Here is a 27,053-nt window from a genome sequence, read left to right as displayed (position 1 = left end):
GGGTAGGAGTGGAAGAATCAGAGTGTTTCTTTGAAAATTGGCTTGATGTGTCTGTCCAAGGGTCATCTGGAGGAAAAAATACAAGTGTAAGTACTAAATCTATCATTGCTGATACACATGTAAACTGTAGATTTAACTGTACGTAAACTTTGTTTAACAAACTAGCCCACTCAATAAACTGACAAAAATTACACACCAGATGTTTACTGTATTCTCATCATCTCTGTGATGTCTGGTGAGGGTGCAAGTGAGAAGGCTCCCTGCCAATAAGTTTGAGTTAAGGCGAAGTTGCATCATTACTGAAGTTATTTATGCTGTAAATGAAGGAGAACAGTAATGTGTATATCCCATGCATTATGTTCCTGTTATTGAGTGTGTGTTTTTTGTGTGTGTGGAAATATTGATCAACTGGAATTTTTGATTATTCAGCCCATTCCTGGTACCACGGGAACTGTTTAACAAAAGGTTTGCTGTCTTAGTATATTTCTCTATTTAGTCACTGCCACTATTAATGTTAAGTTATAGCGTGGTCTTTGCAGAATCTGCACAAAGAATCAGTCAAGTGGAGAAATGCCTCAAAGAAAAGCTGTGTAATTATTGAGTCATGGATGTTTGTTGCACAGGAGGAGGCCGTGTGGTCTGTCGTTACTGCACTACTCAACAAAGATCTGTCTACGTTGAACTCACAGTACATTGATTTCCTTTTTGATTGTTTGACCCATAGCCCTGGAGCCTACGGCAACAGAAGTGAATATCTAAATACTGCTTAAATATTCGGACACTTTCTGAATCAGCCACACTTTCCGTCAGTGAGTTCATGTCAACTAATGGAAAAAGCAGCTTCCAGTTATCCTTTCTGTGCCCTTCAAAATCTTAAACACCTTTTACCAGGTCCCCTTGTCTGCTCCAATCTTGTCATCGGTCAGATGGGCAGGTCAGTGGCAGATTGATATAGCCTGAAGAAGGAATAAGATAAGAGAGTACTTAATGTGGCAAAGCCTGTCGTGCCCGATGGAGGTCAGCAACGGCAGTCAGCAGTGAAGTCCACTGGCAAGGATGGGCGGGTTTTAGCCCTGCGCAGGGAATACAAACCATCACGGGGGAAGCCTCGTTCAGAGTGTCTGCAAACTCGTGGCTTAGGAAAGGACTGTAATAGAACATAGAACAGAACAGTACAGCACAGAACAGGCCCTTCAGCCCACAATGTTGTGCCGACCATTGATCCTCATGTATGCACCCTCAAATTTCTGTGACCATATGCATGTCCAGCAGTCTCTTAAATGACCCCAATGACCTTGCTTCCACAACTGCTGCTGGCAACGCATTCCATGCTCTCACAACTCTCTGTGTAAAGAACCCGCCTCTGACATCCCCTCTATACTTTCCACCAACCAGCTTAAAACTCTGACCCCTCATGCTAGCCATTTCTGCCCTGGGAAATAGTCTCTGGCTATCAACTCTATCTATGCCTCTCATTATCTTGTATACCTCAATTAGGTCCCCTCTCCTCCTCCTTTTCTCCAATGAAAAGAGACCGAGCTCAGTCAACCTCTCTTCATAAGATAAGCCCTCCAGTCCAGGCAGCATCCTGGTAAATCTCTTCTGAACCCTCTCCAAAGCATCCACATCTTTCCTATAATAGGGTGACCATAACTGGACGCAGTATTCCAAGTGCGGTCTAACCAAAGTTTTATAGAGCTGCAACAAGATCTCATGACTCTTAAACTCAATCCCCCTGTTAATGAAAGCCAAAACACCATATGCTTTCTTAACAACCCTGTCCACTTGGGTGGCCATTTTAAGGGATCTCTGTATCTGCACATCAAGATCCCTCTGTTCCTCCACACTGCCAAGAATCCTATCCTTAATCCTCTACTCATCTTTCAAATTCGATCTTCCAAAATGCATCACCTCACATTTATCCAGGTTGAACTCCATCTGCCACCTCTCAGCCCATCTCTGCATCCTGTCAATGTCCCGCTGCAGCCTACAACAGCCCTCTACACTGTCAACGACACCTCCGACCTTTGTGTCGTCTGCAAACTTGCTGACCCATCCTTCAATCCCCTCATCCAAGTCATTAATAAAAATTACAAACAGTAGAGGCCCAAGGACAGAGCCCTGTGGAACCCCACTCACCACTGACTTCCAGGCAGAATATTTTCCTTCTACTACCACTCGCTGTCTTCTGTTGGCCAGCCAATTCTGTATCCAAGCAGCTAAGTTCCCCTGTATCCCATTCCTCCTGACCTTCTGAATGAGCCTACCATGGGGAACCTTATCAAATGCCTTGCTGAAGTCCATACACATCACATCGACAGCTCGACCCTCATCAACTTTTCTAGTCACATCCTCAAAAAACTTGATAAGGTTTGTGAGGCATGACCTACCCCTCACAAAGCCGTGTTGACTGTATTTGATCAAGCCATGCTCTTCCAGATGGTCTTAAATCCTATCCTTCAGAATCCTTTCTAACACCTTGCAGACGACAGACGTGAGACTTACTGGTCTGTAATTGCCGGGGATTTCCCTATTTCCTTTCTTGAAGAGAGGAATTACATTTGCCTCTCTCCAGTCCTCAGGTACGACTCCAGTGGAGAGTAATGTTTGACTTTTTAAATTTTTGTTTTTATTCTTCTACTGTTATACTAAGAAGACTGTAGTGCTGAACATTTTAACTTATTCATTTATTTTTATCACATGGAGCATGGAACGGTACAGCACAGTACAGGCCCTTCAGCCCACGATGTTGTGCCGAACTTTTACCCTAATCCTGTGGTCAATCTAACCTCCGCCCCTACCTTATACTATCATCCATGTGCTTGTCTAATAGCCGATGAAATGCCCCTATTGAGGCTGACTCCACTACCCTCTCCGGCATTGCATTCCACTCCCCTACGACTCTGAGTAAAGAAGGATGGATAAATTTTGTACTTCTGCAACTAAAATTGCGTACCAAAGTACTTTGTACCTGAGATGGCACCGTCTAAGGCAACTTTGTACTCTTTTCTTTGTACTCTTGTACCCTGTATTGAATGCATGTGATAATAAAATCTCAATCTAATGCATAGCAGGACACTGGGAAGCTTAGAGGAGAAAAGGGATCCTGGAGTGCTTGTTCATGAATTCCTGAAGGGGTCAGGTCAGGCTAGTAAGGGTTGTTACAAAGACATATGGGACACCTCCCTTTATCAGTTGTGGCATAAATTGTAAGAGTGGGAAGGTCACTTTGGAGTTGTTTAAAAGTTTGGTTAGGCCACAGCTGGAGTCGTGTGTGGCATTTTGGTCACCACCCATTAGGAAGGATGTAATTGCACTGGAGGGAATGAAAAGGATGTTGCATGTGTTGGAGCATTTTAGCTGTGAAGAAAGACTGGAAAAAATCACATTATTTTCTGTGAAGCAGAGAAGGTTTGGTGGGTGAATGGAGGTCCTGACAGAGGCATATAAGATTATGAGAGGTAAAGATGGGTTGAATAGAAAGCATTGTTCCCCTTAGTTAAAGCATCAATAACAATAGGGCATAATTTTCAAGAGAAAGACGGGAATATTTTAGAGGTTTGAGGAAAATCGTTTTCATCCAGAGTGTGGTGAAGGTCTGGAGCGCATTGCCTGGGCGGGAAGTTGAAACAGGAAACCTCACAACCTTTGAAAAGTACTTGGATGAGCAGTTGACATGTCGTAATATTTAAGAGAATGGTCTAGTGTGTAAAAATGGGACTAGTATATGTTGCAGTGTATTTTTAGAGGTACAGCCTTAGTGGGCCATAGGAGCTCTTCTGTACGATATGATTCCATGACAACCCCCAGCCCAGGCAGCTGTTTTTTTCAGTCATCTCCAGGATTACACCCTTCGTAGTGTGATCCCTTGCGTTGTTCGCCCTCCCAAGTTCATTAGCTCACACTTTTCCTGGTTGAGTTCAATTGCTGTGCTCAGCTGACCAGTCTGTTGATCTCCTCCTGAAGTTTATTCTTCCTGTCTGTCAACCAATTTTGGATTCAGTGTGCCACTTTGCCTTTGATCCCATGGCTGTTATTTACATGGCCATTCCATCGATATCCTCCTCACTAAATTAGCCATTCGCTAGCGATACAGTCATACATCCTGTGTTTAAGCCCAAATGATGAATTAACTTGACAAATTTCAAGGGTCCTTGTGGAAAGCCCTGCACAACCCGACTCAAAGCAAACATCCTGCCAAATAGATATCCCTCTACCATCAATCACCCTGTGCTCTCTGCCTCAGCCAGTTTTGGCTCCAGTGTGCCTCTTTGCCTTTGATCCCATGGCTGTTGTTTTCTTGCTCAATCTGCCAAGGGGGACTTTACTAAGCCCACATCAAATGCATAATGTGACCTCATCTTAACAAATCCATAGTGTTTATCCCTGATTATTTCTTGCAAGTACATTCTACCCCTAAGAATGCCTCTTTATAGCTTCACCAGTGCTGAGATTATTCTGACTGGCCTTTAATTTCCTGGTCTGTTCCTCTCTCCGTTTGTTAATAGTGGGACAATGTTAATAGTGTTTCATTACTTCACGTGTGATTGACAAGGCTTTGAAAATTGCTGCCAGGGGCCCAGATATCTCCTCCCTCACTTCCCCCGCTAGCTGGTATACATTTCAGTTCGCCCTGTAGATGTATCCACTTTTAAAGTTGCTCAACCAGCTGCATCTCCCTGTCTCTTAACCTCTGATGCTCCGAGGTCCTTTGCCCTGATATCTTACTTGCAGTGTCCTTTTCCATTGTAAAGATTGACACAAAATATTCATTGAGGACAGTGCCGATGTTTTCCAGGTCCACACAAAGATTACCTCTGTGAAATGAACGAGGAGATATTAGAGAGGTTTGAGATTTACAATCAAGAAAGAAATTGACAAAATGACCTCCTTGGAGAATCATACAACATCCATTGTCCATTGTTGTAAACAAACAGAAGTTTTTGTTTCCACAGTTGTTTGCAAATAGCCAATCAAGATCATAAAATAATGTTTTAAGATAATTTACAAAGCAAGGCAATTGAGGAAGATGTATTGGATGTATTGAACTCTCAACTACCTCCCTTAAGTTTGGGAATGTCAGTATTTTTCTTCTGGATAACTTTTGCAGATATCTTCAAACAAGTAGCTGAACCCACAGATTTATGTGACCAACGAAGCCTGAGCCTTTTGCTTCACGATGCAGTCCAGATCCCTCGGCAGCTGGGTGAGGTAGCTTCATTTGGAGGCAGCACCATTGAACCAAGTGTCCGCAGTTGCTTCCAACATCTAAGTGTGCTCTGCACCAATTCATAATGTCAAGCGGGTCTACTTGCCAGTATGAATTTTGAGCTCATTTTCGTTTTGTTCACCTGCACATCTGCCAGTGTGGTATATCGTATCCATTGCACCCGGTGTGGCCTCCGCTACATTGGGGAAACCAAGCAGAGGCTTGGGAACCACTTTGCAGAACACCTCCGCTTGGTTCGCAACAAACAACTGCACCTCCCAGTCGCGAACCATTTCAACTCCCCCTCTCATTCCTCAGACGACATGTCCATCATGGGCCTCCTGCAGTGCCACAATGATGCCACCCGAAGGTTGCTGGAACAGCAACTCATATTCCGCTTGGAAACCCTGCAGCCCAATGGTATCAATGTGGACTTCACAAGCTTCAAAATCTCCCCTTCCCCCACTGCATCCCAAAACCAGCCCAGTTCTTCCCCTCCCCCAACTGCATCTCAAAACCAGCCCAGCCTGTTTCTGCTTCCCTAACTTGTTCTTCCTCCCACCCTTCCCGTCCTCCCATCTCAAGCTGCACCTCCTTTTCCTACCTACTAACCTCATCCCACCTCCTTGACCAGTCTGTCTTCCCTGGACTGACCTATCCCCTCCCTACCTCCCCACCTGTACACTCCTGTCTACCTATCTTCTTTTTTATCCATCTTCGGTCCGCCTCCCCCTCTCTCCTTATTTATTCCAGTTCCCTCTCCCCATGCCCCTCTCTGATGAAGGGTCTTGGCCCGAAATGTCAGCTTTTGTGCTCCTGAGATGCTGCTTGGCCTGCTGTGTTCATCCAGCTCCACACTTTGTTATCTTGCACTATTGATATGGACTGGTTTGTCACTAGAATTTATGACCCAGGCAAAGTGTGTCACGACTTCAGTTGATCTGAGCTCTTATCAGCAGATGGAGCCTCTAGTTAATGCCTCTTCTGAATGCTGGCATCTCCGACAATCCAAATTCCTCAGTACTTCATTGAAGTATTACCCTAAAAATTATGCTTAAATATAAATTACAGCTTGAAGCCATAGCCTTCTAATTTATTGTTGAGAGCTCTACTAGTTTATGACAGAACTAGAACAGACCTGGAATGGATACGGGATGGTTTTCTTGAGCAATATGTTGAGGAACCAACTGGAAAGCAGTGCATCTAAGACTGGGTGCTGTGTAATGAGAAGGGAATCATTGCCAATCTAGCTGTGCAAGATTTCTTCGAGATGAGTGGCCGCAACATGATAGAATTTTTTCAATCAAGATGGAGAGTGTGAGAGTTGATTTGGAGACCAGGGTGCTGCATCTTAATAATGAAAGCTGAAGATATGAGGCATGAAATTAGCCTTGATAGATCACAAAGAGTTGCTTAAAGGGATGACAGTGGATAGGCAATGGCAAACATTTAAGGAGCACGTGGGCAGACTGCAACAACTGTTTATTCCTGTCTGGCATGAAAGCAAAATGGGTAAGAGGACCAATCCATGACTTAACAAAGGCAATTAGCGATAGTATCTGATCCATGGAAACAACATTTGAGGATTGGCAGCATAGTAGAATTTAGCAAAGAAGGACCAAGGGATTGATTAAGAAGGGGTAAATGCAGTAAAGTAAGCATACAGGGAACATAAAGACTGACACAGCGTTTCTATAGATACGTGAAGAGAAAGAGACTGGTAAAGACAAATGTTAGGAAGGGGGTTGACCAGTCAAGGGAAGACAGACAGGTCAAGGAGGCAGGGCTGACGCTGGTAGGTAGGAGGTGGGGTGGGGTTAGGGTGTAACCCTAACCCGAACTCTCACCCTAATCTCCACCCCACCTCCTACCTACCAGCATCATCCCCTCCTCCTTGACCTGTCTGTCTTCCCTTGACTGACGAACCTCCATCATAACTCCCCAACAACACTCACCTTTACTGGCTCCAGCGCCGCCTCTTTGATCTGTCTCCACCTATCTTCTCCTCTATCCATCTTCTATCCACCTCCCCTTCTCTCTTTATTTATTTCAGAATCCCCTTCCCCTCCCCCATTTCTGAAAAAGGGCCCAAACCCGAAACGTCATCTTTCCTGCTCCTCTGATACCGCTCGGCCAGCTGTGTTCATCTGGCTTCACACCTTGTTATCTCAGATTCTCGAGCATTGGCAGTTCCTCCCATCTCTGAAATGGTCTGTTGGCCTTCGTTCCGAGAGGTTTCGAGTACAGAAGCCGGAATGTGGTGTTGCAGTTACGCAGCACCTTGGTGAAGCCGCACCTAAAATAGTGTGTGCAGTTTTGTGCTTCTTTTCTGCGGAAGGATGCTGTTGCTGTCATAGTTTATCAGTGCAGCGCATGTTTATCAGCCTGTTTCCGGGAATGGCAGGTCTGATGTATGATCAGAGATTGACTCGGTTAAGATTGTTTTCGCTGGAATTCAAATGAATGAGGTGACTTATAAAATTCGAACAGGACTGGACAGGATAGATGCAGTTCCCAGTGGTGGGTGTGTCCAGAACCAGGGGTCACAGTATGAGGATTCAGGATAGACGATTTCGGAGGTATTTCTTCACCCAAAGAATGGTGAGTCCGTGGAAATCATTACCAAAGCAAGCAGTTCATGTCAAAACATTGAACGTATTCAAGATATGGCTAGATATAACACTTGGGGTGAATGGGATCAAGAGTTATGGAGAGAAAGCAGGATTAGGCTGTTGAGTTGGATGATCAGTCATGATCATGAAGAATGGTGGAGCAGGCTGAAAGAGCCATTTGGCCTCCTCCCTGCTCCTAGCTTCCATGTTTACAATAGTCACTCTCTGAAATGCAAATCTTGAGCAATTGTGCAACTTTGAACTGGGTGCTGGTAGTTTGGTCAGTAACGAAGTTAGGTAAGGCTCAGCAGGACAGTGCTCATTGTTGTTTCTAACATTTTCACCGTGTCGGACTTAGTCCTTGCTCTGCTTCAAGCGAAGAAGTGAGCTAATTGGAGATATCTACAACTTGTTAAGGTTCCAAAGGTTTAAAGTGATGTGGGGATGTGTGGTATTGTTCATAAAGTACATCATGAAGATAAATAAGATAAAAGATAAAAGAATGACGAGAGTAAGATGAGGGCCAATCAAGGACAGTAGTGGGGAGTTGTGTGTGGAGTCAGAGGAGATAGGGGAAGCACTAATTGAATATTTTTTGACAGTATTCACTCTGGAAAACGACAATGTTGTCGAGGAGAATACTGAGATACAGGCTACTCGACTAGCGTTTTGTACAGTCACGGGATTTATAGGGATTGACTTCCGGAGCCATGATGTCATGCTCCAACTGTACAAAATGCTAGTGCGGCCTCATTTGGAATATTGCGTGCAGTTCTGGTCGCCCCATGACAGGAAAGATGTTGAAGCATTGGAAAAGGTGCAGAGGAGATTTACCAGGATGCCGCCTGGTCTGGAGCACAGGCCCTATGAAGAAAGGCTGAGAGACTTGGGTTTGTTCTCATTAGAGAAAAGGGGGGATTTAATAGAGACATATAAGATGATCAGAAAATTAGATATTGTGGACAGTGAGAGTCTTTTTCAGAGGATGATGATTTCAGCTTGTACAAGGGGGCATAGCTACAAATTGAGGGGTGATAGATTTAAGACAGATGCCAGAGGCAGGTTCTTTACTCAGAGAGTGCTATGGGCGTGGAATGCCCCGCATGCCAAAGTAGTTAACTCAGCCACATTAGGGGCATTTCAACAGTCCTTGGATAAGCATATGGATAATGATGGGATCGTGTCAGGGGAGGGGCTTAGATTAGTTCACAGGTCGGCGCAGCGTCGAGGGCCGAAGGGCCTGTTCTGTGCTGTATTGTTCTATGTTCTATGTTCTATAATGGATATCACAAGTAGATGACTGATGTGTATAGTGTGCATTGTCAAATGGTTCAAATTTTAGAACTGAAAAGTGCCTGGTCTACCTCAAATTGCCATGGAAAACCAAAGCTTCTCAAAAGTTTGAGCTTAAGCAAGTAATTCATGCTCCTGCTGTATAGTGGTTATGTGAATGGTATTTTCCCCTAGCAGGATGCTGTTGTCAGTCCAAAAATAATTCTCATTGCATTGACCAACATTGTCTATGAAATTTGCAGCCAGTATTATGCCAGACATATAGGTCATATGTGATCATGATTGGCCGACTGAAAACTGCTTGTTTGTAATGAGCAGAGCACACCGCACCGGCACGTGTGAGATACTTTCTCTTTTCCACAACCAAGGACCCCAACATGGTTCGCAGAACTTTCACTTTGATCCATTTCACAAAATTCGGCCCTCATCCATTCCACCTATCCCAGAATCATAAATTCTCCTTATTCTCAGCTTATCCCTCCATCAACCTCTGCGTTCAGCAGATTATCTTCCAGCATCTTCACCAGTATCCCCTTTCAGCATTCCAAAGTGACCATTCCCTCTGTAGTCCACTCCTCAGTCACCAAGCAAGGTCCCAAATACACTTGTAAAGTGAAACAGCGATTTACCCGTACTTCATCTGTTCAAACATACAGGTATATTCAATTTTTCCAGTGTTTTCTCTGCAAAGGGGAAATGATACATTGATTAGGTGATTATCCTGCGGTACACCCTCATTCAGCCCACAAGCATGACCTGAGTTCCTGTTCCTTGCTGTTTTCATTTTCTATTTTGCTCCCACTTGGACCTTGGCTGTTCATCCTTCCCCTGAAGAATTTCATGCAATTTCATGAATATTCACTACATTCTCCAAATTCCCAAAGCTACCTCAACCACACTTCCACACATATTGTTTCTTGTAAGGTCTCCCTTCCATCTTCCCTGATTCTTGGCCTCTATCACATCTGTCCTGACAAACAAACAAGCCTTCACTTGCAGAAGTCCAAAGTGAAACACCTGCTGTTAGCAGGGGCTGTTCAGTCATGACCAGTTTAAGATAAACAGTTGAACTTTTAACGGGGCTCATTTGCACCTGCTAGAAGTGACATACATTGACACTCAATGACCTGTTCTCTGTAAACAGAAATGTTTTAAAACTTCCACCTTCTTTGAATTAGCCAGAAGATTGTACAGCCTGTATTCCCTGTTCCTTTCTCCTTATTGGCACAGAGGCTCAATGGTTAGCACTGCTGCCTGTCAGGGACCCAGGTTCAATTCCATTCTCGGGGAACTGTCTGTCTGGAGGTTGCACATTCTCTCTGTGCCTGTGTGGGTTTCCACGAGGTTCTGCGTGAGTTTACAACAGGTCTCTGATTCCGTCCCACAGCCTAAAGATGTGTGTATTCGGTGGATTAGCCATGAGAAATGTCGGGTTACAGGGCTAAAGCAAGGGGGTGAGTCTGGGTGACGTGCTCTTTGGAGGGTCGGTGTGGACGTCTTGGGCCAAATGGCCTGTTTCCACACCGTCAGGGATTCTATTGACAGCTCGACCATTCAGAGTGGACTTGTCAACCACACGACATGTTTTTCTTCTCGTATAAATTATTCCAATTGTTTGAAATATCATGTTCTTGCGTTTGTTCCATTGGGTGTAAGACAAAAATGCTTTGGTAATAAAAGTCTCTCTGAAATGAAAGACACAAATGTAAGGTATTTCCGGCTGGTAGACAGGAGGTCGGAAAACTCCCAAAAATTCTCAAGGGAATGCTTGTGATGAGGTGGAGGGTAGAAGAAATTATGTTATGAAACATTATTTTCTGCAAAAGCTTGGTAACACAATGGTAATTTTTTTTAAAAAAATCAAAGGTTGTGTCCAGAAGAGGTGTGAATAGCTACATAGGCATCTGAATGCAAAAAGGGATACAGGAGCAAGATCGAAGCGTAGATTCTGATCTAAATTGGTTGAACTTAATATTGGACCAGAAGGCTAGAAAGTGACAAGACAGATGATGAAGTCTTGTTCCTCAAACTTGTATTAAGGTTGTTGACTAATTGATTGATTTATTGTCACGTGTACCAAAGTAGAGTGAAAATCTTTATTTATGAGTGGTACAGGCAGATCATAGTAAGCGAAGGATATGCAGATGAAAATGACAGAGGCATGCAGGTTACATTGAACAGAGCATGCGCTCAGTGAGATCAATGTTAGCAAGATCAGCGTTATTTCAGGCTAGAGAGTCTATTTATCAGTCTGATAACAACTGGGAAGAAGCTGTTCCTAAAACTGTTGGTGTGTGTGTGTTCAGGCTTCTGTACCTGGTGCCTGATGGAAGAGGATGTAGGAGATCATTACGTAGGTGCGATGGGTCTTTGGTGATGCTGGCTACCTTTCCGCAGCAGTGAGCCATGTAAATGGAGTCCTTGGATGAGAGGTTGGCTTCCGTGATGATCTGGGCTGTGCACACCCGCTTCTGTAGTTTCTAACAGTCCTGGGCAGAATAGTTGCCATACCAGGCCATTATACACTTGGACAATGTGCTTTTAATGGTGCATCTGTAGAAATTGGCCAGGCCAAATTTCCTGAGCCGCCTGAGGAAGGAGAGGCATTGTTGTGCCGCCTTGACCAACGTATTTTCGTGGAAAGTCCAGGACGCGTTGTTGATTATCGTCATACCGGGGAAAATGACACGCTCCACCCTCTCAACCTCAGTTCCATTGATATACATCAGGGCGTGTTCTCCTCCTGTCTTTTGAAATCAGTGATCAGTTCTTTAGTTTTGCCGACATCGAGAGAGAGGTTGTTCTCTGCACCACGTCACCAAACCCTTTGCCTCCCTTCTGTATTTTATTCATTGTTAGATATCCATCCCACTGCAGTGGTGTCGTCAGTTAACTTGCAGGTGGCGTTAATTTGGAATTTGGCAACACAGTCATGGGTGCACAAGGAGTGCAGTCGGGGGCTGAGAAAACATTCTTCGAGGGCACTAGTGTTATTGTGGAGGAGGGGCAGTTACCTATCTTCACTGTGGTTTTGGGTCAGAAAGTTGAGGATCCAGTAGCAGAGGGCAGAGCAGAGACCTCGGTCATAGAGTTTTGAGATCAGTCTAGAGGGGATAATAGTGTTGAAGGTGGAGCTGCAGTCAATGAGCAGAATTCCTACATAGCTCATTGTGCACATTGCTGCCAACAACATCGGTAGAAAGAGGGTTCACTGAATCCCTACAGTGTAGAAACATTCAGCCCAACAGGTCCACACCTACCCCTGCAAGGCTAACAAACCTGGTAGCTATGGACAATTTAGTGTGGTCAATCCACCTAATTTGCACATCTTTGGACTGTGGTAGGAAACTGGAGCACCGAGCGAAAACCCTCACAGACATGGGGAGAATGTGTAAACGAAGAGTCACCCAAGGGTGGAATTGAGCCCAGGTCCCTGGTACTGTGAGGCAGTAGTGCCAACCACTGCACCACCTTGTTGCCCTTGAGACTTTCTCCAAGGCTACCCTTGTGTCTTAAGGGACTCTTTTCCCCCCATTCTCACTAACACATTTATTATGTCGTACAATCCCGTAGCAGCAATATCTTTTAGAGTGTGGGAAGAAATGGGAGTAACTGGAGGAAACTCAAACAGTCATGGGGAGAATGTGCAAACTCCACACAGACAGTTGTCCACAACTGGAATCGATCCTGGGGCCCTGTCACTGTAAGGCAGTGGTGCTAACCACTCAGCCACTGTGCTGTGGCATTTAGGTCCTGCAAAATGAGTACAAGAACTAGAATGATGAATATTCAACCTTTCGCACAAAAAGTTGGTCAGAGCTAGGACCCATACTAATCACTGTAACACTGTTTCTGAGACAACAAGGTGGAGAGCTGGATGGACACAGCAGGACAAGCAGCATCAGAGGAGTAGGAAAGCTGATGTTTCTGAAGAAGGGTCTAGGCCCGAAACGTCAGCTTTCCTACTCCTCTGATGCTGCTTGGCCTGCTGTGTTCATCCAGTTGTACACCTCGTTAACTCCGATTCTCCAGCATGTGCAGTTCCTGCTATCTCTCCAGAACACTGTTTTTGTTTTGTTCACAGTAGTGACAGAACACAGTTTGAGAGAAAATAATGCAGCCATATACACAACATTGATGAAAGATACTTTCTCATTTCCAAATGTTAAGGAAAGCGTTGTATGAAAATTATATTCTGTCACAGAATTTGGACACACTCTGGTTTCATCCTGTGTTAGCTAAAACGTATGCCATGTTTTTCAACCTTTGATTTCTCAGCATTTCTTCTTCTTTTGGAATGTAGTGCTGGAGGGAAACCATAATCCCAGATTGTAAGTGCTTTGAGCTTCAACATTGTCTGAGAACCCCCTCACTGTCTCTGAATACCCAAACTGATCAATAATAATCATCCTAATTGTCTGTCTTGACCTTACTGCAGCATTGCTTATTGTGTCACTGGCGGGTGACAGATCACATTGACATTTCACATCATGAAAGTAGCTGCATGAATATTTGTATTCTTGGTTCTACATTAGTGAGTTTTTGTTGCAATGTTTTGGTCTGGAAGTAAGAGGCATCTCAAAGAATGTGCTATCTGTGCTTTTGTGGAATCTGCTTTTGTGCTTTGACTTTGGGTTAAGCAATGTAACATGTCCTTGCTGATTTTCCATATTTAATTCAATTAGAATTTCATTGACTCTAGGTTTTACTCTTGAAATATGATCAATGAGCAGAAGGCTATTCAGTCCATTGAGTCTGCCACTCAATGAGATCATAAAATACTGATATTCATCGATACCACTTTCCTGCCGTTTCCCTATGGCGTTTGATTCTCATACTGTTAAAAATACTCCAGTCTGAGCGTCTTAACTTTTGTACATCCCTCTGCAGGCAGTCTGGCAGTCTCATCACTTGTCTTCCATACCTATTTTTGTGTTTTCTGTAAGCTCGGTAATAGTACATTCACTTTCATCACTATGTCATTAATATTTATTCGCAACAAGAATGGCCGTGGCATTGATCCGTATGGCAGTTCACTGTTTACAGCTTGCCGACCTGGAAATGACTCCCCCTGTACCAAATGTCTGTTCTCTATTATTTGGTCAATCCCCTATCCATGTTAATATATTTCCCCAAAACTATGTGGTCTTATTAAAAGTCTTATCTGCTTGAAGTGTGATTATTTTTACAAATACCTTTTTGAATGTTACACCCTTTTATTTGTACTACTTGTAATCTCCTCATGGAATTCTTATAAATCTGTCATGCACAATTTCCTGTTTATCAAGCCGTAGTGACTGTGATTGTATTATGTATTTTAAGTGCTCTGCAATTACATCTTTTCTGATAGGCTGTTGCATTTTCCAATAACAGACATTAAGCTAACTGGCCAGTAGTTATCTTTTTTGTCTCCTTTCCTTTCTAAAATAAAGGTACTAGTCATAGAATCCCTGCAGCATGAGAGCAGGCCACTTGGCCCATTGTGTCCAAACTGACTCTCGGAAGAGCATGGCACCCAGATTCAACCAGCTGCCCAGCCCCTGCAACCTTGCATTTCCCATGGCTAACCCACCTAATCTGTGCATGTTTGGATTGTGGGAAGAGACCAGAGCAGCTGGAAGAAACCCACACAGACACGGGGATAAGGTGCAGATTCCTCACAGAAAGTCACCTGTGGATGGGATTGAATCCAGGTCCCTGCCACTGTGAAACAGCATGCTACCCACTGAGCCACCATACTGCCCTGTGGGGCACTGGGACTTTTTGAAAAGCCAAGGATACTGGAGAGATTGTGATCAGTGCATCAACTATCACTATAGCTATTACTTTTAATATCCTAGGATGCAGCACTTCGGGCCCAGGGGACCTAATGGTCTTTAACCCAGTTAGTTTCCCTCATATCTTTTCTTTAGGGATAGTTGTTGTTTTATATCCTGTCCTATCATTTGCCCTTTGATTATGCAGGAATTTTGGAACACTGTCAGTGTCTTTTACTGTGACTGTATTCATTTGTGGGACATGTGTGTCACTGCCTGGCCAGTATTTCTTGCCCATCCTGAGTTGCCTCTTGAGAAGGTGATGGTGAGCTGCCTTCTTGAACCACTGCATTCTTCCTGCTGTGGGTTGACCCACAGCGCTATTAGGGAGGGAATTCCGGGATTTTGAGGGGAAGGAATGGCAATGTATTTCCAAGTCAAGATGGTGAGGGACTTGGAGGCGGTGGTGTTCCCATATGTCTGCTGCCCTTGTCCTTCTGGATGGAAGTGGTCTTGGGTTTAGAAGGTCCTGTCTGAGGAGCGTTGGTGAATTTCTGCAGTGCATCTTGTAGTTAGTACCCACCGCTGCTACTGAGCATTGCAGATGGAGGGAGTGGATACTTGTAGATGTTGTACTGGCTGCTTTGTCCTGGATGGTGTCAAGCTTCTTGAGTGTTGTTGGAGCTGCACTCATCCAGGCAAGTGGGGGAGTGTTCCATCGCACTCCTGACTTGTGCCTTTTAGATGGCGGACAGGCTTTGAGGAGTCAGGGGGTGAGTTATTTGATGTGATATTCCCAGCATCTGGCCTCCTCATGTGGCCACTATCTTAATGTGATGACCAGTTGAGTTTCTGGTCAATGGTAACGCCCAGCTGAGAGTGAGGGATTCATTGATGGTAACACTATTGAATGTCAAGAGATGGTCAGAGCCTGGCATTTGTGTGGCGCAAATGTCACTTGGTACTTGTCAACCCAAGCCTGGATATTGTCCGGATCTTGTTGCACGTGAACTTGGACTGCTTCAGTGTCTGAGAAGTCAAATGGTGCTGAACATTGTGCAAACATCAGCGAACATCCCCACTTCTGACCTTATGATGGCGGGAAGGTCATTGATGAAGTAGCCGAAGATGGTTGGGCCGAGGACACTACCCTGAGGAACTCCTGCAGAGATCTTCTGGAGCTGAAATGATTGACTGCCAGCAACCACAACCACCTTCCCATGTGTCAGGTATAACTCCAACCACCGGTGAGTTTGCCTGTGAAACCCATTGATTCCCATTTTGCTAGGGCACCTTGATGCCACACTCGGTCAGATGCAGCCTTGATGTGAAGGGTTGTCGCTCTCACTTCAGCTCTGGAATTCAGCTCTTTTGTCCACGTTTGAACCAAGGCTGTGATGGGGTCAGGAGCTGAGTGGCCACGGCAGAACCCAAACTGGGCGTAACTGAGGAGGTTATTTCTGAGCAGGTGCTGCCTGATAGCACTGTTGATGACACCTTCCATCACTTTACTGATGATTGAGAGTCGACTAATGGAGCAGTAATTGGCTGGCCTGGTTTTGTCCTGCTTTTTCTGTACAGGACATACTTGGGCAATTTTCTACATTGTCGGGTAGATACCAGTGTTGAAACAAACTAGAACAGCTTGGCTCGGGCAGCAGCAAGTTCTGGAGCACAAATCTTCAGTACTGTTGCTGGAATGTTGCCAGGGCCCATAGCCTTTGCGGTATCCAGTGTCCCTAACCGTTTCTTGATATCACATGGAGTGAATTGAATTGACAGAAGACTGGTATCTGCAATAGTGGGGATCACTGGAGGAGGCCGAGTTTGATCACCCATTCAGCGCTTGTGGCTAAAGATTTCTGCAAATGCTTCAGCCTTATGTTTTGCACTGATGTGCTTGGTTCTTCCATCGTTGAGGATGGGGACATTTGTGGTGCCTCCTCCTCCTCCTCCAGTGAGTTGTTTAATTGTCCATTGCCATTCATGACTGGATGTGGCAGGGCTGCAGAACTTAGATCAGATCCATGGTGAGATTGATTAGCTCTGCCTATCACTTGCTGCTTTCGCTATTTGGCATGCAAGTAGTCCTGTTTGGTGGCTTCACCAAGTTGATTCCTCATCTTCAGGTAAGCCTGGTGCTGCTCCTGGCATGCCCTCCTGCACTCTCCATTAAACCAGGATTGATGGTAACGGTTGAGTGAGGGACATACTGAGCCACGAAGGTTGTAGATTGTGCTAGAGTTCAATTCTGCTGCTGTTGATGGCCCACAGCACCTCATGGATGCCCAGCCTTGTGTTGCTAGATCTATGTGAAGTCTGTCCCATTTACTGCAGTGATAGTGCCACACACATGATGGAGGTTGTTCTCAATGTGACGGCGGGACGTTGTTCCACAAGGACTGTGCGATGGTCACTCTTACTGATACTGACATGGACAGATGCAACTGCAGCTGGCAGATTAGTAAGGATGAGGTCAAGTATGTTTTTCCCTCTTGTTGGCTCCCTCACCACGTGCCGCAAACCCAGTCTGGCAGCTGTGTCCTTTAGGATCTGACCAGCTCGATCAGTAGCACTGGTGCTGAGCTACTCTTAGCAGTGGATATTGAAATCCCCAACCCAGAATACATTTTGTGCCCTTGCCATCCTCAGTGCTTCCTCTAAGTGTTGTTCAACATTGCAGAGTACTGATTCAGCAGCTGAGGGAGGACGGTACGTGGTAATCGGCAAGAGCTTTCCTTGGCCATGTTTAACTTGAAGCCATGAGGCTTCATGGGGTCCAGAGTCAATGCTGAGGCATCCTAGAGCAACACTGTCCTGACTGCACACCACTGTGCCACCACCTCTGCTGGGTCTGTCCTGCCGGTGAGAGAGGACATATCCAGGGATGGTGATGGTGGAGTCTGGGACATTGTGTGAAAGATATTATGACTGTGTCAGACTGTTGATTAACTAATCTGTGAGACAGTTCTCCCAATTTTGGCACTAACCCCCAGATGTTAGTGAGGAGGACTTTGCATGGTCGACAGGGCAGTTTCTGCCATTGTCTTTTCTGGTGCCTAGGTCAATGCTGTGTGATTTATCCAGTTTTATTTCTTTGAGTCAGTTGAGAGTCAAGCTCATTGCTGTGGTCTGGAGCCATATGTGGGCCAGACCAGGTGAGGTTGGCAGATTTCCTCCCTTGAAGGACATTAGTGACAATGGATTCATGGTGATCGGTAGATTCTTAAGTCCAGACTTCTTTTTAAAATTAAACTTCCACCATCGAACCCAGGTCCCCAGAACATTTTCTGGGTTTCTGGATTAATAGGTTAATGATAATACCAGTAGGCCTTGAGGACTCATGCAAAGAATTTATTTAACTCTTCAGCCATTTCCTGGTTCCCCAATATTATTTCTCCAACCTCATTCTCTTAGGGGCTTGTATTAACTTTGGTCTGTCCTCCTTTCTATATATTTAACAAAGTTCCAGTTGCCTGTCCTGATATTATTTGCAAGTCCATCCTCAAAGTTTACCTAATCCCCTTCTTTTTTTGGTTGTTTTCTGCCTTTTAAGAATTTCTCGATCCTTTGGCTTGTGATTAATCTTTGCAACATTATATCTATTCTTTCTTTCCATTTGATAAAAGGATCCCTTTGCCTTGTCATGTAGGATAATACGATACAATGTTTTATTTGTCTTTTCTTGCAATACAGAGTTTTTATAGAACATTACAGCATAGTACAGGCCCTTCGGACCTTGATGTTGTGCCGACCTGTCATACCGATCTTAAGCCCATCTAACCTACAATATTCCATGTGCGTCCATATGCTTGTCCAATGACGACTTAAATGCTCCTAAAGTTGGCGAATCTACCACCGTTGCAGGCAAAGCGTTCCATTCCCTTACTACTCTCTGAGTAAAGAAACTACCTCTGACATCTGTCCTATATCTTTCACCCCTCAATTTAAAGCTGTGCCCCCTCGTGCTCGCTGTCACCATCCTAGGAAAAAGGCTCTCCCTATCCACCCTATCTAACCCTCTGATTATTTGATATGTTTCAATTAAGTCACCTCTCAACCTTCTTCTCTCTAATGAAAACAGCCTCAAGTCCCTCAGCCTTTCCTCGTAAGACCTTCCCTCCATACCACGCAACCTCCTCGTAAATCTCCTCTGCACCCTTTCCAAAGCTTCCACATCCTTCTTATAATGCGGTGACCAGAAATGTACACAATACTCCAAGTGCGGCCACACCAGAGTTTTGTACAGCTTCACCATAACCTCTTGGTTCCGGAACTCGATCCCTCTATTAATAAAAGCTAAAACACTGTACGCCTTCTTAACAGCCCTGTCAACCTGGGTGGCAACTTTCAAGGATCTGTGTATATGGACACCGAGATCTCTCTGCCCATCTACACTGCTAAGAATCTTAGCATTAGCCCTGTACTTTGCCTTCCGGTTACTCCTACCAAAGTGCATCACCTCACACTTGTCTGCATTAAACTCCATTTGCCACCTCTCAGCCCAGCTCTGCAGCTTATCTATGTCTCTCTGCAACCTACAGCATCCTTCATCACTATCCACAACTCCACCGACCTTAGTGTCATCTGCAAATTTACTAACCCATCCTTCTACGCCCTCATCCAGGTCATTTCTAAAAATGACAAACAGCAGTGGACCCAACACCGACCCTTGCGGTACACCACTAGTAACTGGTCTCCAGGATGAACATTTCCCATCAACTACCACCTTCTGTCTTCTTTCAGCAAGCCAATTTCCAATCCAAACTGCTATATCTCCCACAATTCCCTTCCTCCACATTTTGTACAATAGCCTATCGTGGGGAACCTTATCGAACCTTGCCGAAATCCATATACACCACATCAAACGGTTTACTCTCATCTACCTGTTTGGTCACCTTCTCAAAGAACTCAATAAGGTTTCTGAGGCACAACCTTCCCTTCATAAAATCACATGATACACCAACTTTGGATGCTTGTATGCTTGCTTGTTTGCTGATCAAAATTAAATAAGTGAAACAATTGTACTGAGGTCACCAATCAGCCAGCACATGACCCTTCCTGTGCATTGGCTGCATGGTTACAAGGAGGAAGAATGAAGTGTCTGGTTCAGCTCAGTGAGACAGAAGCTGTATATTTTGGAAGTTTTGGATTTGACCTTTGAACAGGACAGTTCCATTTATGTATCTAAGTTATATTTATTCACTGTTTCACAGTGGAAGGACACAGTGGAAGGATGGCAAAATGGTCAACTCAAGGATGAATCTTGGGGATGTTTACTAATAATTGCACAGTGTTTAGCATCAACAGGAAGATGTCGATAATACTCGGGCTTGGACTGATGAGTGCCAAATAATGTTTGCGCCACAGAGGTGCCAGGCAATGATCATCTCTAACAAGAGAGAATCTCACCATCTTCCTTTGTTGAGTTTCAACACTGAAATTCTGTTATCAACTTCATGGGTGTTACTACTGACTTGAACCTGCATGAGATAAGCCATATAAATACTGTGGCTACAAGAGCACGTCTGGGAATCATGTGGTTAGTATCTCCTCTCCTTTCTCCCCAAAGCTTGTCCATCTCTGACAAGGCAAAGTTGGGAGTGTGATGGAATATGATTGCCTGGATGCCGCAGCTCCAGTAACACTCAAGAAGCTTGATGCCATCCATGCTTGATTGGCACCATTTCCATCACCTCAACATTGATGTTTGTCTACTGCTGATAGACAATGGGGGCATTGTGTACCATCTACAAAATGCACTGCAATAACTCATCTGACAGCAGTTCCCACTAGAAAAACAAGGGTAGTTCACCTGTATTGGGTACGTGTGACTACAATAAATCAAATAAATCAGATCAAATGCTGGGCCAGAATCCTGGCCATCCCTATCTATCAGCCTTGTGCAGGGTATCTATCCCAGATGAACACTTGCGGTCCATGAAGTTAGTTCAGTGCCTTTGCAACAGTGATAATGTGTGACCAATGTATACTGGCCTTGCGCAGGACCAACATAGAGCCATACAAATGATATAAACCAGAAGGGAGCCATTCAGCCATCTTTGTCCATGCTGACCCATAGACATCTGATGCCTTTTTTAATCCCAAATTGTTACAAACGTACATGGACCTGCAGCACTTAAAGTGCAGATCCAGGTACTTCTTAAAAGAGTTTAGAATCTCTTAGTCCACCACCAATTCAGGCAGCAAATTCCTGACACCCATCACCCTCTGCATAAAACGGATTTTCCCACATCCCCTCTAACCCTTCTGCCACTTAGCTTGACTCTGTAACTGCTGATTTTTGAATTCTCTGCCAAGGGAAGCAGCTTCCTCCTGTCTACACTAACTCTACCCTATCGCTGCCCTTCACTGTTTTGTATACCTCAATCATGTCATCCCTCAGACTTTTTGGTTCCAAGGAAAACAGCCTCATATTTACAATTCTCCAGCTTTGGCAATATTTGAGTAAATCTTTTCTGCACTGTCTCCAGAGTTATTATATACTTCCTGGATTGTGATGAACACAACTGCACACACTACTCCAGTTGTGGCATCATCAGTATCCTGTACAGTTTTATCATGATGTCCTTACTTTGGTAATCTACACTTTTCCCAATGAGGCAAAGCATTCCCTGTGCCTTCGTCAGAACATTACTGACCTGTAGTGCTACCTTTAGGAACCTGTTCACTTCCATGCTTAGATCCCCCACTTCATCTACCCCTCTCAGTATGTTCCTATTTATTGTGTATTCCCTTTATGTCCTCATGAAAAGCAATGCATCACACTTGTCAGAGTTGTGCTCCATCTGTCGCTTTCCTGCCTTCTCCGCCAACCCATCTAATATCATTTTGGAACTTGGAGCTATCCTCTGTCCTATCCACCTTACATCCAATTTTTCAGTTGTCTGCCAATTTACCAATTGTGCCCCCCATGTTCAAGTCTGAATCGTTCATCTATAAAATAAATTAAAGGGGCCCCAAAATCAAGCCCTGTGAAACACCAATGGAAATTGCTTTCCGTTCAGAAGCACAGCCATGAACAATTACCCTTGTTTCCTGCCACTAAGCCGATTAGTCAACACATTACTCCGTATCCCATGACCCATGAGCTTTCACTTTTTTGCACTTCTCAGGTGGGACGTTATCATTTGCTTTGCTAAAATCCATGTCGACAAATTCATTGCGCAACCCTCATCGATCCTCCTTGCCACTTTCTTAAAGAATTCAACTAAATTTGTAAGTAATGACCTTACCTTGACAAAGCCGTGCTGACTATCCATGACTAGTCCATGCCTTTCTCAGTTAGTTTATTTGATCTCTCAGATCGATTTTAAAATTTTCCCACCACTAACATAAGACAAGCAGGCTTTTAATTGTTTGGCATTTCCTTCGTACCCTTTATAAACAATGGAACCACATTTATATTCCTTCTCTAATTGATTTAAAACAAAATTTGCCCTGAGGATGATTAGTTTAGTCTTGCATGTGCTGGTGCTACCCTCCTAATGGAGGAAGGGGGACTTTTCATCCAAATTCCCTACTTGTTTCCTTTGTTTTAATTTTCTTTTCTTGTAAATATTTCACCCAGTTCCCTTTTAAGTGAAGCACTAGATTTTGCTTGAATAGTCACTTGCAGTAAAAGCATTCCCTATTCCATTATATGGAAACTTTTCCTCTAACTTTCCCATCATTGTTGTGTGAACAAATCCTGGCCTGAATCACAAGAAACAAACTGTGTCTCTTCAGAATTTTTTTTTGTTTGTTAGGGGTCTTACCTCATGAAAAAACAAAAATCAAGCTCTGTTTTTCTGAAACTGGAACAGCAACATTAGAAGCTGCAAGTTCTTCAGTATGTTTGGGAGATCTAGAGTGAATTGTCCCGGTAACCAGATGTTCCACAACATGGTTCTGTACTAGTGACCATTGGCCTTGAGATTGGTCTCATCTGTCCAGTATTGGAGAATCAGCCTTTGCCTGCTAGAATAGACCAATCATAAAGTCACCAATTGTAAGAGATGCAGTGTTTACCTTCCCTGCATTTGACCTTACTATTGAAATTTTTTTTACAATTATGTGGCTTCTGTCAGATGCTAGTAACTATTTGGAGCCACAGGTGAGAGCTGGTGAAGGTGAGGATGAACCCAGCATGAGCTGCTCAAAAAAAAAGTGAATCAAACAATTTTTTTTGCCCTCTCTCTTAGTCACTCCAAATCCTCTTGAAGCATCTTTGTATCTTCCTCTCAATTCTCATTTCCAACCAGTGATGTGATTTGTCAGTCACGGTGTTTTTCTGTAAATATGCCCATCTTCATCCTTTGTCCCCATCCACAGATTAGCACATTTAATATGAAGAACATAATATGAAAAACATATAGACCACATCAGATGAATTTCCCTCTTCAACACTTCTGATATCTGACAAATAGAGGCCTTCTAATGGGCATTAACATGTTGTGTCAGCATTGCTTGACTGATGCTTAAGGTTGCGGTGGTAATTAGTCTTTCTGCATTAAATATACTTTCAATATTAGAAACTTAAGTGATTGACTACTTCATTGGAACCTAATACAATTATCAGTGTTCTTTTTTTTGACAGTGCTGATTGATTGGATTTATTAAATGGAAATGTACAGTGTTGCTTTCAAATGGTGATAATTTCTTAATGGAATTTCACGTGCAGGCACTCAGACATGAACTAATGGATAAGGAGGAGACAATCAGAACTGCTTTGGATTCAGCCCATAGAAGGGCCAGAGGAGTCGCGCTGACACCTTCATGTTTAAACAGGTCAGCCACTTAATCTATTGCAGGAACAACCACTTTTCTGCAGAACACTTGGCTTTATAGAGCAGTAAGAGATTAGAAATAAAGTAATGCTAAACTGGAGAGTGAGAAATAATGCAGGGACTCGTATGTTATTTAAAGAAACATGTTACAGCGCATGACAGAAGATTCTGTGACAGTTATTTAGAATTGTATGTTGTGGGAACAATTGAAAATGTTTCCACTCACCTAGTGATTGTGGTAACTTCAAATTATTAGAAAATTTATAGATCAGCATCTTGAAATATGTTTTTTTTTCATTTTCACAAAACGTTACATGACTTTACGTTCTGCAATGTGTTCTTAATTACCATATTCAAAAGCAAAAAGCATGTGTTTACTGTCCTACCATATTTTGGTGATGTATTGATGTGTCTCATTTTCAGAGGACACTTTTCTGCGTGCCACTAGATGTATATCAGCCATACCAAAATGCTGCCTTTGCCTGAGACAGGGAAGATGAAATGACTTTGGGGAAATGGAGAATCATTCATGAATCCAGTTACTTTCTGATCTGACAGCTTTGTGGCATCTGAATGGATAACAATTTGATCTGGTAATCTCAATTGATAGAGTGCAAATGTGTGGTGATGCATTTTGGGAGCTCTGGTAAGTGAAAGATGTTCACAATGACTAGTAGATCCCTAGAGAGCACTGAGAAACAAAGGGACCTTGATGTCCAAAAGCAAGAGTTCATGCCCTCTGCTTCTGGCCTTTCAGGCAATGTTGGATCCAACACTCCACTGAGCCTTAGATCCCATGAGCTCTTGTTTTGTTGACCAGCCTGCTATCACTGACCTTATCAAAAACATATAGACCACATCAGATGAATTTCCCTCTTCAACACTTCTGATATCTCCTCAATAAAAATTAGATAAAATTTGCAAACCATGGCATTACCTCAACAAAGCCATGCTGACTATCCCCGAACATTCCATGTTTCTCCAAGTGCAGCGACATTTTGTCCCTTAAAATTCTTTCTGATAACTTCCCTACCACCAAGGTTAGACTGGCTTGTAACTTCTGGATCTGTCCTTTCTTCTTTTATATAAAAGTATGAGCAGTCCTCTGGCACCTTAGCTGTGGCCAGAAATGACTTGAAAAATCTTTGCCAGGACCTTTGATATCTCCTCCCCTGCTTCATAAAGTCATGCAGTATAGAAACAGGCTCACTTGATCAACATCAATGCCAACTAACAAACATCAAACTACTGATCCCATTTACCTGCACTGAGTCATTACCTACCATACCCTGGCCCTTTAAATGCTCATCTGTTGCTTCTTTAATATTGCAAGCGTATCTGCCTTCTCCACCTTGTCAGGCAGCATATTACATGTTTGTATCACTTATGGTGAAAACACTTGCCTCAGATCCCCTCTAAATAGCTGACAGTTCACCTGAAATCTATGCCCCCGACTTAAACTCGTCTACTGGTTCTCACAATCAATCTATGCCTCCTCATAATTTTGTATACGTCGATCAGATTTCCCCTCAGCCTCCTCTGCTGCATGGAAAACGCACTTAGCCTACCAGTTTCTCCTCATAAAACTTGCATTCAATCACAAAACAACACCCTGCAACATATACTATCAACCAACCTGGCCAACATCTCTGTCTCCGGCTTGCTACAGTGTTCCAGTGAAGCCCAGCACAAGCAGACAGAACAACACCTCATTTTCTACTTGGGGACCTGACAGCCCTCCAGACTTAATATTGAGTTCTGCAATTTTAGGGCCTAAACTCTCCCATATCGCAGCGCCCCCACCCCACACACCAGGCTTTGTTACCACGCAGCCTGCCACTACACACTCCCTGTTGTTAGTGACTAACAGTCCCCATTGACAACTTCCCAGCCTGATCGTTAGCAACTCCTTTATCTGTCCACCTGTCTTTCTCTCTCTTTGGGCTCTATCCTATTGTTTACTCCCTCCCCACCCTCCTCCCTATTTTCGGCATAGAAACTGATGTTTTCCCAGCCACCATCAGTTCTGAGGAAGGGTCACCGGACTGGAAATGTAAACTCTGTTTTTACCTCCAACATATGTTGCCACACCTGCTGAGCTTTTCCAGCAACTTTGTTTTTGTTCGTTGTTTACAGCATCCGCAGTTCTTGTGGTTTTTATCACTAAACCTGTCAGACTCATCAATGCTCTCTAATGCTCCAACTTGTTGCTCAAATTGCTCCAATAAGAGGCACCTGCTGTACACATGGTCATGCAGACCAGCAGGAGCACTCAGCATTTGACATGTAGCGTAGGATGCACCAATCATGGGTCAGATCTTAATTCCAGGCATACCTTAACTCAACAGAACACGGATCTTTGCTTTTAATTTACTCATTCTCCTACTTAATTGTAGGGGACAAAAACCGGTGTTCACTCTCAGGTCTCTGCTGGTATGCCTGCTTTTCAGGGAGAGCCTTATCTCACCCACTCCTCTCAATAACATTCTCTGACTGTCACTGGGCCAACCCTCCGCTCTCAGTAACACTGTCTGCCCGTCACAGGGCCCTCACCCCCTCCTCTCAGTAATACTGCCCGTCACAGGGCCCTCGCCCCCTCCTCTCAGTAATACTGCCCGTCACAGGGCCCTCGCCCCCCTCCTCTCAGTAACACTGCCCGTCACAGGGACATCACCCACTCCTCTCAGTAATACTGCTTGCCACAGGGCCCTCACCTGCTCCTCTCAGTTATGCACTGACTGACTGTCACAGGGCCCTCACCCCCTCCCCTCAGTAACACACTCCGTCACAGTGCCCTCAGACTGTCACAGAGCGCTCACCGCTCCGCTCAGTCACACTGCCAGTTACAGGGCCCTCACGCGCTCCTCTCAGTAACACTGCCTGTCACAGAACCCTCACGCGATCCTCTCAGTAACACTGCCCGTCACAGGGACCTTACCCGCTCCTCTCAGTAACACTGCCCGTCACAGGGACCTTACCCGCTCCTCTCAGTAACACTGCCTGTCACAGGGCCCTCACCCGCTCCTTTCAGTAACACTGCCCGTCACAGGGACCTTACCCGCTCCTCTCAGTAACACTGCCTGTCACAGGGCCCTCACCCGCTCCTTTCAATAACACTGCCCGTCACAGGGACCTTACCTGCTCCTCTCAGTAACACTGCCCATCACAGGGACCTTACCTCTCCTCTCAGTAACACTGCCCGTCACAGGGACCTTACCCGCTCCTCTCAGTAACACTGCCCGTCACAGGGACCTTACCCGCTCCTCTCAGTAACACTGCCTGTCACAGGGCCCTCACCCGCTCCTTTCAGTAACACTGCCCGTCACAGGGACCTTACCCGCTCCTCTCAGTAACACTGCCTGTCACAGGGCCCTCACCCGCTCCTCTCAGTAAC

General features: G+C 44.4%; 1 long non-coding RNA gene across 1 annotated transcript; it reads left to right on the top strand.

The window, feature by feature from the left end:
- Positions 1-24,268, top strand: LOC132208085 (uncharacterized). The gene is made up of 3 exons (XR_009444178.1): positions 1-86; positions 23,554-23,660; positions 24,083-24,268. It is a non-coding gene; the product is annotated as an uncharacterized LOC132208085 (long non-coding RNA).
- The last annotated feature ends 2,785 nt before the right edge of the window (positions 24,269-27,053 follow it).

This window comes from Stegostoma tigrinum, unplaced genomic scaffold (genome assembly GCF_030684315.1).
Source record: "Stegostoma tigrinum isolate sSteTig4 unplaced genomic scaffold, sSteTig4.hap1 scaffold_284, whole genome shotgun sequence".
In the NCBI taxonomy this organism is placed as follows: domain Eukaryota; kingdom Metazoa; phylum Chordata; class Chondrichthyes; order Orectolobiformes; family Stegostomatidae; genus Stegostoma; species Stegostoma tigrinum.
This window is presented reverse-complemented; position numbering and strand designations above follow the sequence as displayed.